The 18,042-nt window shown below is 43.4% G+C and overlaps 1 protein-coding gene across 2 annotated transcripts in view; it reads right to left on the bottom strand.

Moving 5' to 3' along the window:
- The window catches only part of TMEM171 (transmembrane protein 171), an 89,626-nt gene extending 75,104 nt beyond the window's left edge, over window positions 1-14,522 (bottom strand). The window contains exons 1-2 of one of the 2 annotated variants that reach the window (XM_069224061.1): window positions 14,359-14,522; window positions 5,094-5,180 (exon numbers count right to left, since the gene is read on the bottom strand). The gene's annotated coding sequence lies outside the window, so the exon portion shown is untranslated. Of the gene's footprint in view, window positions 1-5,093; window positions 5,181-13,050; window positions 13,200-14,358 lie in introns of those variants that run through there. The other variant, XM_069224069.1, reaches the window with a different exon arrangement.
- Window positions 14,523-18,042: the final 3,520 nt, after the last annotated feature.

The raw sequence follows: 18,042 nt of genomic DNA on the forward strand, positions 1-18,042 counted from the left end.
AGGAAATGAAAGCAAGCATTACCACATTTTGTGTACTTTCATTAAGGGATGCTTTGGGTATTCATGGCTAAAGTTGTGTAAGGAAATGTTCATGTGTCAGACCCTCCCCCACCCCCTAGGTCACAGTAGGGGCAGGGGGGTTCGCCATCCTTTTGCACTGCGCAACTGACCAATATTTTGGGTATCTTATAATTTTTACCCACGTTGGCATATCTGCATCAAATTTAGCAGGTTGAAAGCCTGGATTACGAACTGTGTTTTTCGCAAGTTTGGTACAGATAGGACAAGCAGGACGTATATGGGCTGTTGCATTACCCTCAACTACAGAGACTACATGAGCGTCTGTAAAATATATTTAGAGTGGACTGCTCGAATAGCGAAATAGGGGAGATCTGACAGACACACACTTATAAGACGCCACTGCACTTTAGGTATTTAGCCTGAAGTGTTCAATTGATGTGAATCAAAATTTTAAAGTCCTAGAATGCTACTGATTGTGAACTTAATTCCCAGGAACATGTTCCCCATAGAGCCATCTGCCAATTCCAAATAACACCCTAATTTTATATCTAAATTAAGGACAATACATTGCACACCATAGTCAAAATAGTGCCAAAGCTATACAGAGATAGTTATTAATTTGCACAGATGTTGTGCACCCAGGGCTGGGCTTTAGCGCATGCAAGCTGGGCCCAGGCCGCCAATATTCTGAGGGGCGCATGGAGCTGTGTGCATTAAGGTTATGCCAACAGCAGCACCCTTCTCATCTAGCTACAGCCTGGTCCCTGCCTGCTAGTTAGTTTCTGTCTGATAAGCCAGTTTAAAGTGGTTGTAGTCCTTCATTATTATACCTAGTGTTTTTAACAACCCTTTTCCCCCCTTCCTTGCCCTCCCTTCACCTTCTGACCTCTGCTGACACAACAAAACCATCATCTGCCTGAGATGGCTAAGCTATCAGTGATTTAGGTGAGCTTAGGAGGTCCAGGGATGCTTGTGTTCAGGGGTCAGTTGCTGCTCATCCAAGTAACATCTTGCCTGGCATGTTACCCCTATTTTTACATGTATGTCAGTTTGTTTCTGCCCGTCTCACTAGGATCCTGCTAGCCAGGACCCCAGTGCTCATAGTTTGTGGCCTGAATGTGTATTCCTGTGTAGTGACTGTCACTGAGGCTCTGTTAATCAGAACCTCGGTGCTGATGCTCTCTCTGCCTTTAAAATTGTCACTATAGGCTAGCGACTACTCTTCCCACTTTCAATTGGCACACTGGAACACCCTTATAATCCCCTAGTATATGGTACCTAGGTACCCAGCATATTGGGGGTTCCAGGAGATCCCGATAGGCTGCAGCATTTCTTTTGCACCCATAGGGAGCTCAGACAAACCTTTACACGGGACTGCCACTGCAGCCTGAGTGAAATAACGCACACGTTATTTCACAGCCATTTTCACTGCACTTAAGTAACATATAAGTCACCTATATGTCTAACCTTCACTTGCTGAACATTAGATGCAAAGTTACTAAGTGTGAGGGCACCCTTGGACTAGCAAAGGTGCCCCCACATAGTTCAGGGCCATTTCCCCAGACTTTGTGAGCGCGGGGACACCATTACACGTGTGCACTACATATAGGTCAATACCTATATGTAGCTTCACAATGGTAACTCTGACTATGGCCATGTAACATGTCTAAGATCATGGAATTGTCCCCCCATTCCAAATCTGGTATTGGGGAGCCAATTCCATGCACCCCCAGGTCTCCACTATGGACCCCGGGTACTGCCAAACCATCTCTCTGGGGTTTTCTCTGCAGCTACCGCTGCTGCCAACCCACAGACAGGGTTCTGCCCTCCTGTGGTCTGGGCAGCCCAGTCTCAGGAAAGCAGAACAAAGAATTTCCAGAGAGGGTGTTACACCCTCTCCCTTTGGAAATAGGTGTTAAAGGCTGGGGAGGGGTAGCCTCTCCCAGCCTCTGGAAATGCCTTGAAGGGCACAGATGGTGCCCTCCTTGCATAAGCCAGTGTACACCAGTTTATGAAACCCCCAGTCCCTGCTCTGGTGCAAAACTAGACAAAGGGGAGTGACTACCCCCCTGTCCATCACCACCCCAAGGGTGGTGCCCAGGGCTCCTCCAGAGTGTCCCAGACCTCTGCCATCTTGGATCCAGAGGTGTGGGGGCACTCTGGAGGCCTCTGAGTGGCCAGTGCCAGCAGGTGACATCAGAGACCCCTCCTGATAGGTGCTCACCTGACTCGGTGGCCAGTCCTCCTCTGAGGGCTATTTAGGGTCTCTCCAGTGGGCTTTTCCTCAGATAACGATTTGCAAGAATTCACCAGAGTTCCTCTGCACCTCTCTCTTCAACTTCTGCCAAGGATCGATCGCTGACTGCTCCAGGACACCTGCAAAACTGCAACAAAGTAGCAAGAAGACTACCAGTGACATTGTAGCGCCTAATCCTGCAGACTCTCGACTGTTTCCTGGTGGTGCTCGGTTTGTGGGCTGCCTGCTTTCATCCTGCACTGGAGGCCACGAAGAAATCTCCCGTGGGTTGACGGAATCTTCCCCCTGCTTCAGCAGGCACCAAATTTCAGCATCACCGGTACTCTGGGACCCCTCTCATCCTGACAAGCATGGTCACTGGAACACAGGTGGTGGACCCAAGTGACCCAGACTGTCCAGTGGTCCAACAGACCAAATTTGGGGGAGGTAAGTCCTTGCCTCCCCTCTCCAGACAGTAACCCTGTGCACCGCATGAACTGCAGCTACAAGGGCTTCTGTGCACATTTCCACAAAATCCTGCATGCACAGCCGAGCCTAGGTCCCCAGCACTATGTCCTGTGATGCTCAGCTCCCCGAGTTGATCTCCGGTGTCGTGGGACCCTCTTTTGCAGGGTTGAGATGACCCTGTGTTCAGACTTCTTGAGCCCGTGTTCAAGGACTTGAAAGGGTGCTACCTTCTTGTGCATAGGCTCTCTACATTGCTGAGGGTCCCCTCTGTCTTCTCTCCCAAGTGGAGACATCCTGGTCCTTTCTGGGCCCGGGCAGCATCCTTTGTCTCCAACCGGGACTCTTGCAGCTAGCAAGGCTCGTTTGCAGTCTTTTGCCAAGGAAACAACTCTGCGTCTTCCAGCACTCCGAGGGACATCTTCTGCACAAAGGAGAAGCTCCTAGCACCTTTCGTTATTGCAGAATCTTCAGCTTCTTCCATCTGGAGGCAGCCATTTTGCACCTTGATCCAGGGTTTAGTGGGCTCCTGCCCCCCCGCCCCCCTCCCCCCTGGACACTTTCACAACTCTTGGACTTGGTCCCCTTCCTTTGCAGGTCCTCAGGTCCAGGAATCCATCTTCAGTGCTTTGCAGTCTGTTGTGGTCTTTGCAAAATCCTTTATCATGACTTTAGTGTGTTTCTGGGGAAATAGTAGTACTCTACTCCTACTTTCCAGGGTCTTGGGGTGGGGTATCTTGGACACCATTAGTGTTTTCTAACACTCGCAGTGACCCTCTACACACTACACTAGCCTAGGGGTCCATTCGTGGTTCGCATTCCACTTTCTTAGTATATGGTTTGTGTTGCCCCTATGCCTGTTGCATCCTATTGTATTCTACAGTGTTTGCACTACTTTCTGACTGTGTTACTTACCTGATTTTGGTTTTCTGTGTATATTTTGTGTATTTTACTTACCTCCTAAGGGAGTATTTCCTCTGAGATGTTTTTGGCACATTGTCACTAAAATAAAGTACCTTTATTTTTAGTAACTCTAAGTATTGTTTTTCTTATGATATAGTACCTATATGATATAAGTCTTATAGTAGGAGCTTTGCATATCTCCTAGTTCAGCCTAAGCTGCTCTGCTATAGCTACCTCTATCAGCCTAAGCTGCTAGAACACTACTAATATGGAATAACTGGACCTGGCACAAGGTGTAAGTACTATTGGTACCCACTATAAGCCAGGCCAGTCTCCTACAGTGGACTGCTCGAATAGGGAAATAAGGGAGATCTGACAGACACACGCTTATAAGACGCCACTGCACTCTAGGTATTTAGCCTGAAGTGTTCAATTGATGTGAATCAAAATTACAAGTCCTAGAATGCAACTGAACGTGAAATTAATTCCCGAAAACATGTTCCCCATGGAGTAATCTGCCAATTCCAAATAACGCCCTAATTTTATATTTAAATTAGGGACAATACATTTCACACCATAGTCAAAATAGTGCCAAAGCTATACAGAGATGGTTATTCATTTGCTCAGATGTTGTGCACCCAGGGCTGGGCTTTAGCGCATGCAAGCTGGGCCCAGGCCGCCAATATTCTGAGGGGCGCATGGAGCTGTGTGCATTAAGGTTATGCCAACAGCAGCAGCCTTCTCATCTAGCTACAGCCTGGTCCCTGCCTGTTGGTTTCTGTCTGATAAGCCAGTTTAAAGTGGCTGTAGTCTTTCATTATTATACCTAGTGATTTTAACACCCCTTTTGCCCCCTTCTTTGCCCTCCCTTCACCTTCTGACCCCTGCTGACACAACAAAACCATCATCTGCCTGAGACAGCTAAGCTATCAGTGATTTAGGTGAGCTTAGGAGGTCCAGGGATGCTTGTGTTCAGGGTCAGTTGCTGCTCACCCAGGTACTGACCCTGGACCGTGTGCACCTGCACTTGTTTTTGAGGGCCAGGACTTATTTTCATGTTAGACTTCGACCCGGAACAACAGAGAAAACTGAAAAAAAGGATTAAGAAAGACAAGGAAACAGCGGCAAAGGGATAAAGCATGGATGAAAATAACTCGAGATAAAGAGATAAAGCGATAAATGGAAGGGGAGTGCAGAGTAGTGGAAGAAACAGGCAGGACGTGAAACCAGAACTAGCAGCCCAGCGGTGGGTTCCTAAGAAACATTTTGAGCCCTTGAGCATATGCTTGTTTTTCTAATTTAAGCACAGGAGTAAACTGTGAGTGCAACGTGAGCACGACTTAATAGTTAACAGAACAGGAACAAATAAATAGTTTTAAAAAGGCAGCACAACACAGATACTACATCCTTCGCTTCCACTTCAGGAAACGCGAGGGTACGTTCTCCACCCTTAATGAACGGCTCCTACCTCCCAGAAGAGCGCGAGGCGCTGCCTTCCAAGTCTCCCACTTCGGAGGGGGCAAGTATTCGTCACCTGCAGGCACGCCAGTGTCATCTGCGGAGACAAGCACACAGCAGCGTAAGAACACGAGTGGAAATCTTTAATGCAAAGAAAAAGTATTTCATTGAGCAACGATTTGGACACGGTGTCTTCTAATGGCCGAGGCCGAAAGGACCAAGGTGTGTTTTTGCTTCAGTGAAGAGATCAGGTTTCACGTCATTAAAACGTGGACGTTTAGTCCGTCAGCGAACACACCTCCGGCAATGTCTGAAGTGGAAAAACACAGATTCAGCTCCTCGCCGTTTCAGAATCCGCACTGGCAGGGGCGTAAGGAGGGTCCTTGAAACCACTGAAGGGCCCCTGAAGCCACTGCGGCGCCGAGAACCCGCATGAGGCCGAGGCCTATTATCAGTGAGCAATGGGATGTCAGCCCCCTAAAACACATATGGGATTCCATCTTTTTGCACGCACTCAGCTAGTATAACGTTTAACATAAAATCGTGTAACGTCCTGCATATTATCAAGGCCCTCATTTTATGAGGCAAGGTCAGGTGTTTGTTTCTAATAAAACATTCACTAAAGGATAGCATAGGAGAAGGAGATATCTATACAAAGTAAACAAACAATAGAACAGACCTGTAAACTGGTGCTTCCCAAACTTTTTAGAACCATGACCCATTTTTAAAGCGGCAAACGTTAGCGACCTACTTAGCTTTTTTTGGACAAGAGGCAGGCACTCTCTTAATATATCTCTTAATGTATCTAAAACATCCTGTGGTAGCATACGGTCACTTACAGACAGCAGTTTGTACAAATTTAATGGCCATTTCAACCTACAAACAGTTTTACAAATAAAACTACATTATTAAAAATTATAACGTGGTTTTAGAGAGTAATATCACTTCTCTATCATCAAGTAATGTGTCTTGATCGTATTAAAATCAATATTTCCACTATACTTCAGAATTGCCAAAAAATGTGCTTCAGTTTTGCTTTTGTAACTGCGGAATGTGCACCGTTTGTTTACAGGTATTTACATTTTGTTGTGAGTTACAAAAAAGGACATCTTACAGCCTTTCCTTCTGCATTCCCTGCACCCCAGGAGGTTTGTTAAATAATTCACTTTAATTTTCTTTCTCTAACCATAAATTGAGACTGTGTAAACACCAATTCCCATGTTAAAAAGCATAGGCAGCAGTTTGTCAGAAGATATAGCCTGACATATGGCCGCTGTCTTTGAAGCAGAGCAAGTGGGACAAGATAAATCTAGATTTCAAAGGGATCGGTATTTACTGCTTCAACTTTCAAGACCCACCAAAAATCTGTTCACAACTCAACAGTTGGTCACAACCCACAATCTGGTCAACACTGATCTAAACAGCAGCATTAGATTTAGGGGTGAAGGTGTGCTGCAACCCCACCAGAAGTTAAAGATTGAGATCAGCCGCAAATCGGTTTACTTGCATTTTAAGTGCTTTTCTTTATCTTATTTAGAGATCAGCAGGTTTATAAAGCATGGACTAGACCCCAGGAAGTTACGGAGTTCTTTACAAAGGGTTACGTTGCTGCATGCACATAGATAACAATGGAGAAACAGAAACATCACTAATTACATCAAGAGACCGCCCTAAAGTTGAAAATGAACAAAAATGTGTTTCAAGACATTTAAAAAAAAAAAACACCACACACACACGCAGTATCTGTGACTAAGCAAAACAGTAACGCCGGGAAACAGATTACATTATCGGGGATACTGTTGCTGGTAAATATGTTTTTCAGTTTCCTTTTGAAGTTTTCATAAGAATGGAATGTTCTTTTGACTGGTGAGATGAAGCTCCAAACTTTCGGTTCAATAATGGATCAAGGTTGCTTTAGCGTTTTAACCTTTTTGAAAAGAGGAGTTTCCAGGCAAAGTTTTTTCAAACTCCTAAGTGACCCCTTACTACTGCAAATGGACAGTTTGTGAGTGAGGTATTTCTGATAGCAAGTATGTACTGATTCTCGGCGATGCAGACTAATTTGAGGATGCTTCTTGCTTTTTTAAAGGAGCTATTTGAGGGGAGGTAATGGAGGAGAGATGTGATATTTCCTCCTACCCATTGTCATTCTGGCAGTCGTAGAAGAGCAGATTTAAGCCGGGCAAAGTGGCATTTCTCTGAATTTCCATGACCTAATCAAGGGAACCTGAGAGACTCAATTACTTGGTTTAAATTGCCTATTAGAATGCAGGAGTTGTAGTCTTCAGAGGAGCCCTGACTGGTACAATATCCCTTTTGTTATCACATGGAGATTCAAGTTTTTGTTTTGGAAGAAACCTAGAGCGATTTTGCACAGTCTACAGATATCAGGTTCAGTCTAGCCTGCTTACAGTGTTCAGCCATTCTTGTGTGGGTCTTAAGCTTTTATGGAGGGGTAAATCAGTAGGGAAAAAAAACAATTTATTGGAGTTTAATTAAGGGGACCAGTCACCCTCAACTGAATGTCTGTTAGGGTCCGAGCTATTAATCCCCTGTCATTCAGAGAGAGAATTATATAATTTTTCTTCATCCACTCGGAGAAAAGGCATCTTGACTGTTTAGTAGCACGGCATGAGATTCTATGTGCAGATTAAATGGAGTGGAAGGAGACAGGCTGGAGTCTTATGCTACTACTTTTCCCCAAATAGAAGTAAACAAGCTCTGAACGACACCATTTATTTCTATTCCTTCATGGGGGAAGTTGAAAATGTTGGAGTGGTAGGCCATGAGAACCCGGCTGACAGGCCTAACAGAAGATGACGACCAGAATCTCCCTTGTCTAGTACATGTAGAACATCATCAATGGCTTGTAGGATTGTCACCTCAGTGCTGGAACCCGCCATGAATCCTGGTTGGGACTCATCTAACAAGTTGTTAGACATGACAAATTGTGTCATTTGCCTGTCCATGCAGCTCTCTAAAACTTAGATCAGAAAGATTTAGGTAGACACTGGTCAAAACAGTTTATGTCCGTGGTATCTATCTTTGATTTTCTGACCCTTGGTGTAACCTGGTTTACTTTGAAGCAGTCTGGTACCTTAGCACAGCTAGGGAGGCATTATTCAGGATTATCCAGTAAGTAGTCAGAGGGGAAGATGTTTTTGAAGAACACAAAACTCAGAAATTCTGAAAAGTGAGACAAAGGCTTGTTTTAGCCATGGTCTTCATTGTTTCAATAAGGATATTTCTGAAGTATAATTAAGTTACTTTAACTTTCTTGACTTGTCCGAGGTTTGTTTTAACTACATGTGGTAGAGAAATGAAGATTAAGCGTGTTCACATTTTCTGCAAAGTTGTTAATAAGTCTTGTAGTTTGCATTAGGATTGTTAATTATCTTTGTTGAGGGGACTGTGTATTGCTTTAAAGTTTCAAACAGTTTTTTGGGGGTGATTATTGTCATTATTAATCTCCATTCCCACAGATGATGCTTTGGACTCCAAAAAATGCTTTTTTGTATTTTCATTTCATTTTGTAAATTTTCTGAGTTTTCAGGCAATGGATTTTGGAGTCAACCGCATTCTGCTCTTCAGCTCTCCCTTTGTCTGTCTAGTTCTCTTGTGTACCATTTTGACACTCTTCGATCCTTTGTTCCTCTTACTTTTATTGTGGAATATTGCTCCTGCTCTTAGTCAGGGAGTCAGAATATCCAGCCGTTAGCATGTTACCTCTTGATTGGGCGTAAGGGAGGATAAGAACTAGGAGATTTTGTTCTCCAGGTGGATATTTTTTAGGTCTCCTATGCGGTTCTGTGCTCTTGACTTACATGATGCGACAGTAATGAGGAAAGGGTTGGTCCAGTCCAGTCTCTAGGAATTGGCGTCTATCTTTATTACTCAAAGTGGTGCAAATAGAAAATCAAAAGTGGATACCTATGAGTGTTGGAGTTGTGCCTTTGATGGAAATCAGAGAAAAAACAATGAGAGCTGTGTGATGGAGTTTTTCCACATTAACCCAATGAAGTTTGACGTACCCTATATAGATATTTTTGTCAGCGAAGATAGCTCTTTCAGTAAGGAACTATTGGTTTTAACTTCCAATGGAACATCAAAACATGGAGAATTTATCATTGTCACTCTTACAGTGGATGCTTTTTCTGTATATCACTGCTACTCTACCAGTTTTTTTATTGGATTTAATCAAGCTGATGATTCTGGGCAAAATTTAAATTTTTTAAAAGCAGATCTACAATTATGTAGCAAGTGCTTAAGCTGAGACTTTATGGAGCTATAGGGATATAGATATGTCATCTCGATTTCTTAGCTTTTCAGAGTGGATAAATGTACATTGCTGCACTGGGGAATGTTTCCAAGTACCTTCAATGATTGATGTGTTTGAGCCAATCAAACAGAAAATATCATTTAGAGAAAGCCACATTATAACAGATCCCATAAGTCTTATTGGGTCAAGAACAGAGGTTGTTCTTCTCATATGTGGTTCACGATTCTTGCAAGGTCTCAAACTGATGTCGGAGGTAAAGGTAAAGCTCATCTCAAATGCACTCTATAAAGTGTACAGGTAGAATTTGTGTTTTTGAGATCAAAACAAGAGGGAGACCTCACTTCACAAGTTATCAACCTCACTAACTTTACAAGTGTGTCCATTTTTCTGGATAGGTACTCGAGCTGTACGTCACAATGTACACACTTACATGGACTATTAAGTCCCTTATTGAGGGACATTCACAAAAGAGGAAAAAATCAGTGGAATTATATGGATTTATCCTTCTTAGTAGATGAAGCACTTCGGAAAATATTGCTCATCTCTCCTGCCTAGAGCGATTCTGTGAATTTATGGGCGATTACCAGCATTTTTGTTTGAAGGACAAGATATTATATCTGTTAGATTCACATGTAGTTCATCTGGAAGGGATGGGGCTTAGTGGGAAGGGAGAACGTGGATTATCTGAGTGTCATGCAGAATATACGTAGGAAGTGGGAGATATTTTGTCTGTGGGGCTGGAGCATGTAATCTGCTATGTGGAAAAGAGGACTTTTTATGGGAGTGGAGAGGAAAACTTTAAGGTGACATATCCCGTTTGGTGCTAATTTTCTATTGTTTCGGTCCTATAAATGAATTATATGTCTGAATTGTTAGAGTTCCTTTCAAAAGCCTAATTATTACTTTCATTGGTCGAAGTTGAGACCTCTGAATGTGTGGCAGGGCACTTTTATTAATCTTCTACCACACGTTGTTTGGAGTTGAGTTAATAGTATTTTCTATGTGTAACAAAACAGACTGGCAAATGTCACATTACACTGTAAAGTAACAGAGCATCTTTTATAAGAACGATGTTTCTTTCTCTTAAAATATGCCAGTGTTTGAAATGGGCATAGGCAAAGCCCACAGTTCTCCCCTTTGGGACCCATTGGCTTTGCCCATGTTTTCTGGTGGTGCTGTACAGGGTCGGGCTTTATCCTGATTCTATGCATCATCAAAGAAAAATAACAATATTAAAAAAAGACGGGAAGATGTGACCGCAGTTGGTCGTCGCATCATTCCACTGGTGCACGCATGTGTGATGATGTATGTGCACACCAACGGCATTAAACAAGTGCCACTTTATTATATATTTTTTTATTTACCAATCCAAAATGACAGATACCACAAGAATAGGTAAATTAAAAAAATAACTTTTTACCAAAATGCATGTGTATGTATGTGTGTGTGTGTGTATATATATATATATATATATATATATATATATATATATATTACAAAATCACTGCCCGTGTGAGAGAGGGAGAAGAGAAGGAAATGAGGAGGCATGTGTGGGGGTAAAGAAAGGAAAAGCATCGGAAGAGGGAGAAAGCAGCACGGGGGAGAAGCACTCAAGGAGAGAGGAATATAGAGGGCGAAGTGGGGAGGCAAGAAGACAGAGCACAAGCTGTGGAGAGAGCACAAAAAGGTGATACTAACATTTAGATCTGGAGATTGCGGTGACAGGATCTGTATTCAAGGGGTATTCCGGCGGTTGCAGTGCATTAACAAGTAATGTGATGTGCAGAATGCTCTGAAGTGATGGGGTTGGTGTCACTGCTAGACTTTTCAGGTGTATGTGTGCAGAGTGAGATGTAACAGGGAAGAGAGCAGTGCTGGGGAGATGAGTACTCAAGGCAGGAGGAGAGGAAGGGGAGAAGAAATGGAGAGGTAGCAAGGAAGAGAAAGATGGAGGAGGAAGAAAGAGCGGGAGAAAGAACGAGAGAGAAAGTGTGTTGCAGATTATTTTTCTATCTCATGCAAGTGATCCAGCTTAAGTGTGATGTCAACCAGTTCATGTTGGAAGTGGATAAAGGAGTTGTGCTTTGGTTAGCAGTATGTAGCAGAAATTAAGTATAATGCGGGTAAGTGTACCTCTCATGAGAATCATGCCAATGGTAATGGATGGTTGAAAATCAGTTTGTGTGTGGTTTTAGTGCCGCTGGGCTGGAACAGGAAGCTGATTATACAGAGTGAGGCTGAATGGTAGAGGTGGGTACTATCGGGATGGCTGTGTGTTTGGTCCATCACAGCATAATGCCCTGTACCAGTGTCAGAATAGCGTTGCGACAGTTTATGTGACTGACTACCTTGATTTATCCTGGTATTATGCTGTTTGTTTTCATTCCCTGTGGGTATTAATGTGGATGAGTTTGTGGAGGAGGGTGAGATACTGATCTTGTTAGTAGTAGGGATAGTTGGCATGCTATCAGTGTTAAAGTTTCTAGCCACTGTACTAACTTTGACTGTCACTGCATCAAAGGATGTGGTGAAGGTGGAATTAAGGAGGGTGATAACAGAGGATTTGAATCAGGGCTCACATTTCTAGTTATGGTAAAATGGGTTAGTGCTTTTCTTTTGTGTTCTTACAATCCAAGAAGAAACAAAAGCATAGTATATTAGTCCATGAGCATATGTCCCTAGTAAAAATGGAAATCATGCAGGGAGCCCAGATTTAGAGTGTGGTATTTGTCATGAATTGAGGTTCTAGGTTACCAGCAGGGCTCTGAGTTTTTAGCACACATACTGAAGTTTGATCTGGTATGAAGCTCTGTTTTTAAAACCTACTATCCAACATAATATCGTACAAAAAAATGCGATTTCAATTGTCCTTGAGAACAGATTCTACAGGGTACAACCACAAGATGCCGTCAGGGAGCATCACTCAGTACTGAGGGAAGTTGGGAACATATGCCATTGCTTATGAAAGTTTGCAATAGTAGTCCATCCCATTTGGTTGCCAATATATCAAGGTGCAAAAAAATAATCACCCTTGATGCAAAGTCAGTAAGACTGTGGAAAACGCTTAGCAACCCACACCAGGAATACGTGCAAAATCACACTTTTGTGCAAACACATCCATTCAACCAATATAAGTAGCGTTGTGTTAGGGAGTAGAACCACTTTCAAATGAATCACGTTTATGTGCAAAATAATCCTTGGTGCTAAGTCAGCTGGAGTAGGTACCACATGCAAAATTACTATCTGGCGCTAAAATGGCACTTTTGGTGAAAATTATAGAAATGACATATCGTTTGGTTGACAGCAAATTTAGGACCAGAGTTATCCGTGTTGCTACATCACCAATAGTGGGGAAATCCTTTAAGAGCACAAATCATACTTATGTGCAAAATCAGCGAGCGTGTGGAAACAGTTTTAGGAGCACAGATCATATTTAAGAGCTATAATTCATTTGGATGTGAAATCACTCTTGGAAAAGGCGTGCAGATGATCAAAATGTGTTTGTTAGCAGGATGTCACATTAGTTGCAAGAGGCGTGCATCAATATAGCATCACATCTGGCTGACAGCACATGTAGGTGTTAAACACCCATGGTGTAACATAAGCATTGGTGTTGAAAACATAGTAGCACAAATCACATTTAGGCGCCAAAAAAAAAAAAAAAAAAAAAAAAAATCACACTCGGTACCTGAAACTAATGGTTTGCAGGGGAACAACTGAGGACTGGAGACAGGGTCTATAATGACCCGGAGCGAGATTACGTCAAGTCTGTACGTGTTTGCCGCCAACGAAGAACGCACATAGGCAGACCTAACTGTGGTGTTGGGCAGGTAGAGAGATTTCTATTACTGGAATAAACTGCTTTACTCCTTTACCGCATTAGCTCTCCAATTAACACCCGGGTATTCCAAGAGCCCCCTCATTTTGGTCAGGTGAAGAACTGACCAGCATTCCCACTCCCAACACAAGCGGTTTCAACAGCTCCGCCAACACCGACCTGGGCTCGATTCACAATCATTTTGTGTGAGTACATTTACACCTGGTGTTAATATAAGCGTTGTTGCAATTTATTAACAAGATTACAAGAGAGGGAGAGAATGGGGGTGGGGGGTGAATCCAACTCTTGGCTCAAGGTGCATACTTAAGAGATAACTGCCCGACTCCTGTTCAAGCACACACGAGAACAGATGAACCAACTCTTTTTAAATATTGTCTGTATTGAAAGATGGTAACTCGTGGTCTATGTATTTTGTTATAACAAGAGGATGGCCATAAGTAGCAAGAAGAGGAGCAATAGAAAACTGCAACCTGCCGTCTGTCGATGAAAAGAAAATCGCTGCTGGTGCGAGCTGCGCCACCTGCCGTTCAGAGAGCCGCGGTGAGCGAAGCCCTTTAACACATTGGGGCCCTTTTGGGAGGTGCAAGTCGCTGGTGGCCACGCTAGAATGAGAAATAAGGAGCTACCCGTTGGGCACTGATTATACGCCATGTGATGTCGGTGCTTTGAAATACAACACATATTCAGGTGGAAAGCAAACCTCTGAAACTTCATCGACAAAAAAGAAAAAGTAAACACAAGAAGAAAGAGCGGTGAGCTTTCTACCACTCTTGGTTTCATTCCTTTACTTTTAATGTGAAAATTAAACGTGAAACTACAAGTCCCAGCGTCCTTTGATGCTTGATGAACAAATAATCTGATAGGGACTGTCCCCCTACCACCCCCCCCCCCCCCTTAAAAGTGTTCTGAACGATATAAACGGTGCATTATGCTTTACTAAACCGAGATCCTTAAACACTTCCCTAAAGTAGTCTGTTTTACTCCTTTGTAGAAGGCACATTGCCCAAAACACACCCGTCAGCTCGAACAGTTCCGTGTCGCTACTATAACGTGTACATACGTGAACAAATTATAAGACCAGTCCATTTTCTGTAAAGGAAATAGAAAGAAAAGTATTCGCCCATTTTATTCCATATTGACTTGCTCCCGAGCACTCACCTGACTAGATAACCGGTCCCCCATAGACCCCCACAGCAGAGCTCCCATGGGTGCTGACCGCGGCTCGCCCTTCCTGCACGCGCACTGAGCGGGAACTGCTAATGCCAAGCACCTGCTTCCACCTGGCCACAGTCCAGGTAGCTCTGGGAAAAACAAAGGCAACGTACCAAGTGGAGTTACGTAAAAGGACAACAATCAACTTGGGCGGGGCGTGAGGTGGAGAAAACACACAGATGTGTGTGCCCAGACTTAGAGAGTGCAGGTAATAGCATACTCGTTATTACGAATCACTACAGCTGTTTAAACATTTCCAGACTCTTTCTTGCCTTGCATTGTGTTTAACCTAAGCAGACAGTGCAAGTTCTAAATCTTTTTAACTGGCGCCTAGATGGAATCAAGCACTAACCACCAGGGGGCAAATAGTGGTAAACAATGACTAACGAACCACCCCACTTGCTCGCCAACACCCGCAAGATTTCCCCTAGGTAGAACGTGGCAGGCTTTTTTACTGACAAACACAACACGTTCTGAGCCTGGCAGCTCTGAGTGGAGGAAGAAGCTTTCTTTATGGCCCAATAGAGTAAAACCGCACTAGGCAACTAACACAATGTGGTCTTGATTGTGAATAGCTCAGTGTGTTTTAATCCCTATGCAAACCCATTTTGGCATTGTTGTTTGAATTCTACGTCGTAGTTATTTGCAACACCCTTTACTTACAGCCGGTGCGATAAAGTCCCTTCGTTAAATTTTAGTAAATCAGCTCTGCCAGAATATAGGAAGCTGCTTTGGAACACGCTCTGTCTGATGCCATAATTATCGCAGCTGATGCAAACCTGACATTAAGGTATTCATACTTTATTGCAGAAGATAATTATCGCTTATGCTGAGTGGTTTTTTTTAGGAATAGAATGTGATTTTTTTTGCTTACTTCGCTAAAATCCACCTCTTGGTAAATACTGGCATTTTTCCCCTTGTTAAATTCAGGCCTGTTTTATCTGGCGAAATGTAATAAAGGGTGCATAGTCATCACACCTGGGTGCCGCGAAATAGTGTACCATTTGTAATTGCGACTCCTACGCAAACAGGGTTTTAACAGGCCACCTTTTAAACAGACCCTAAAAGAGAAGAAGGCTATAGTATTTAAAGTGACAAGAGAACTTCGGTGCAGTAAACATCAAAAATTACATTAGTCCTCAAAACTCATAATTGTGGCAATTTATTGCACCCCATAAATTCTTAACCTCTTAGCTGCTGGGCCTTTTCCCCCCCTAGTGCTGAGCCCTTTTTTGGCTATTTGGGGTAGTTCGCGCTTAGGGCTTCATAACTTTTTGTCCACATAAGCTAACCACGCCAAATTTGCGTCCTTTTTTTCCAACATCCTAGGGATTCTAATGGTAACCAGAGTTGGTGGTTTCCCCTGGAGGAGACCAAGAAAATAGCCAAAATACAGTGAAAATTTAGTTTTTTCCAAAAAAATGGGAAAAAAGGGCTGCCGAAGAAGGCTTGTGTTTTTTTCCCTGAAAATGCCATCAACAAAGGGTTTCTGGTGCTGAAATCACTATCTTCCCACCTTTCAGGAACGGGCAGACTTGAATCAGAAAACCAAATTTTTCAACACAAATTTGGCATTTTACTGGGACATACCCCATTTCTACTATATTTGGTGCTTTCAGCCTCCTTCCAGTTAGTGACAGGAATGGGTGTGAAACCAATGCTGGATCCCGGAATGCTAAACATTTCTGAAAACTAGACAAAATTCTGAATTCAGCAAGGGGTCATTTGTGTAGATCCTACAAGGTTTTCTTACAGAAAATAACAGCTGAAATAAAAAAATATTGAAATTGAGCTGAAAACAACAGCCATTTTTCTTTATGTTTTACTCTGTAACTTTTTCCTGCAATGTCAGATTTCTGAAAGCAATATACCGTTTTGTCTGCTGGACTCTTCTGGTTGCGGGGATATAAAGGGCTTGTAGGTTCATCAAGAACCCTAGGTACCCAGAGCCAATAAATGAGCTGCACCTTGCAGTTGGTTTTCATTCTATACTGGGTATACAGCAATTCATTTGCTGAAATATGAAGAGTGAAAAAGAGGTATCAAGAAAACCTTTGCATTTCCAAAATGGGATCAAGATAAGGTTTTGAGGAGCAGTGGTTATTTGCACATCGCTGAATTCCGAGGTGCCCATACTAGCATGTGAATTGCAGGGCATTTCTCAAATAGACGTCTTTTTTACACACTCTCTTATATTTGGAAGGAAAAAATGTAGAGAAAGATAAGGGGCAATAACACTTGTTTTGCTATTCTGTGTTCCTCCAAGTCTCCCGATAAAAATGATACCTCACTTGTGTGGGTAGGCCTAGTGCCCGCGACAGGAAATGCCCCAAAACACAACATGGACACATCCTATTTTTTTTATAGAAAACACTGCTGTTTTTTCCAAAGTGCCTACCTGTAGATTTTGGCCTCTAGCTCAGCCGGCACATAGGGAAACCTACCTAACCTGTGCATTTCTGAAAACTAGAGACCTAGAGGAATCAAAGGAGGGGTGACTTGCGGGGCTCGGACCAGGTTCTGTTACCCAGAATCCTTTGCAAACCTCAAAAAGTGGCAAAAAAAACAAGTTTTCCTCACATTTCGGTGACAGAAAGTTCTGGAATCTGAGAGGAGCCACAAATTTTCTTCCACCCGGCGTTCCCCCAAGTCTCCCGATAAAAATGATACCTCACTTGTGTGGGTAGGCCTAGCGCCCGCGACAGGAAACGCCCCAAAGCGCAACGTGGACACATCCAAATTTTTGGAAGAAAACAGAGGTGTTTTTTGAGAAGTGCCTACCTGTAGATTTTGGCCTCTAGCTCAGCCGGCACCTAGGGAAACCTACCAAACCTGTGCATTTCTGAAAACTAGAGACCTAGGGCAATCCAAGGAGGGGTGACTCGCGGGGCTCGGACCAGGTTCTGTTACCCAGAATCCTTTGCAAACCTCAAAAAGTGGCAAAAAAAACAAGTTTTCCTCACATTTCGGTGACAGAAAGTTCTGGAATCTGAGAGGAGCCACAAATTTTCTTCCACCCGGCGTTCCCCCAAGTCTCCCGATAAAAATGATACCTCACTTGTGTGGGTAGGCCTAGCGCCCGCGACAGGAAACGCCCCAAAGCGCAACGTGGACACATCCAAATTTTTGGAAGAAAACAGAGGTGTTTTTTGAGAAGTGCCTACCTGTAGATTTTGGCCTCTAGCTCAGCCGGCACCTAGGGAAACCTACCAAACCTGTGCATTTCTGAAAACTAGAGACCTAGGGCAATCCAAGGAGGGGTGACTCGCGGGGCTCGGACCAGGTTCTGTTACCCAGAATCCATTGCAAATCTCAAAAAGTGGCTAAAAAAACAAGTTTTCCTCACATTTCGGTGACAGAAAGTTCTGGAATCTGAGAGGAGCCACAAATTTCCTTCCACCCGGCGTTCCCCCAAGTCTCCCGATAAAAATGATACCTCACTTGTGTGGGTAGGCCTAGCGCCCGCAACAGGAAACGCCCCAAAGCGCAACGTGGACACATCCAAATTTTTGGAAGAAAACAGAGGTGTTTTTTGAGAAGTGCCTACCTGTAGATTTTGGCCTCTAGCTCAGCCGGCACCTAGTGAAACCTACCAAACCTGTGCATTTCTGAAAACTAGAGACCTAGGGG

Source organism: Pleurodeles waltl, chromosome 1_1, assembly GCF_031143425.1.
Source record: "Pleurodeles waltl isolate 20211129_DDA chromosome 1_1, aPleWal1.hap1.20221129, whole genome shotgun sequence".
NCBI classification, from domain to species: domain Eukaryota; kingdom Metazoa; phylum Chordata; class Amphibia; order Caudata; family Salamandridae; genus Pleurodeles; species Pleurodeles waltl.